At 38.7% G+C, this 1,368-nt stretch overlaps 1 protein-coding gene across 4 annotated transcripts in view; it reads left to right on the top strand.

The window, feature by feature from the left end:
• The window catches only part of MTRF1 (mitochondrial translation release factor 1), a 36,303-nt gene that overhangs the window by 20,328 nt on the left and 14,607 nt on the right, over positions 1-1,368 (top strand). The gene's annotated exons all lie outside the window — the stretch shown is intronic.

Raw genomic sequence — 1,368 nt, 5'->3', positions numbered from 1 at the left:
AAAAAAAAAAAAAAAAAAAAAAAAAAAAAAAAGCATATTTGTTAACTATTTGTGTGTGTGTGTGTGTGTGTAATATATGTAAGTTTCCACAGGCTGCTGTAACAAATTACCACAAACTTAGTGGCTTTATATAGCAGTAACTTATTCTTTCACTGTTCTAGCAGCCAGAAGTCTAAAATCAAGGTGTCAGCAGGGTTGTGCCTCTCTGAAGGCTGTGGGGAGAATCCTCCCTTGCATCTTCCAGCTTCTGGTTGCTCCAGGTATTGCTCAGCTTGAAACTATACCACTCTCCAAATTCACAATGTCTTCTTCTTTACTGTCTCCTCTAGTTAGTTTCTTATAAGAACACTTGTCATTGGATTTAGGGCCTATTCTGATAATCCAGGACAATCCCATCTTAATTACATCTGCAAAGACCCTTTTTCCAAATAAGGTTCCATGAGTTAGAACATGAATGTATCTTTTTGGGAGCCACCTTTCAATCCACTAATAAACATACACATACATGAATAAAGTTGGTTTTCATTATTCCTAATAGTTATGTTCTGTAAAGTTACAGCAAACACTGATTTATAGATAGTGAACCACTTGGGAGTAATGGTTCAATATTTGCTAAATCAGCGTTAGGAACAGCTGGGTGTGGTGGCACACGCCTGTTGTCCCAGCTACTCAGAAGGTGGAGGCAGGAAAACTGCTTAAGCCCAGGAGTTCAAGGTAGCAGTGAGCTATGATTGTACTGTTGCACTCCAGCTTGGGCAACAGTGAGACCCTGTCTCAAAAAAAAAAAAAAAAAATTAGCTAAGTCCATACATACATGCACATACACACAAACACATACTGAGCTCATTATTATAATCTTATATTCTAAAAATAACCCATCCTGGTGATTCTCTCTACTTTACAAAAGAGAAAACAAGGCTCATGAGTGTCAAGTGACTTGCCTGATGCAGCTCCACTAACAGGTGCTAGAGTTCAGATTCAAACCCAGTCCAGCTGGCCCCAGAGCCAGAGCACTGCTCTCCTCTGCCCCCTACACCTCCGTTCTCTGGTCGCCTCTGTCGAAGAGCTGCAATAAGAAGGTAGAGTGTTACCTTGTCCTACTTCAGCTGGTAGTAGGCAAGTGTGAAGCAGTTCATATTTTTCACTGCTCTATGCATGTCTGCAAATGACTGTGGATGTGCCTCGGGTATTGATTTGAGAATACAAACAAATTTTAGTGAGTAGGCAAATTTGCAAATAGACATTCTGACAATAGTGAGAATCAATATATAGTGTGTATTTTATATATTTTTGGATTTTTTTTTTTTTTTTTTTGAGACGGAGAAGGTAGTTTTACAAAGTTATAAATGTACTAAATGCCACTGAAAT

Source organism: Cebus imitator, unplaced genomic scaffold (assembly GCF_001604975.1).
Source record: "Cebus imitator isolate Cc_AM_T3 unplaced genomic scaffold, Cebus_imitator-1.0 Scaffold314, whole genome shotgun sequence".
Classification (NCBI taxonomy): Eukaryota; Metazoa; Chordata; class Mammalia; order Primates; family Cebidae; genus Cebus; species Cebus imitator.
The sequence above is the reverse complement of the archived record's forward strand: the minus strand, read 5'-3'. Positions and strand labels throughout refer to the sequence as shown.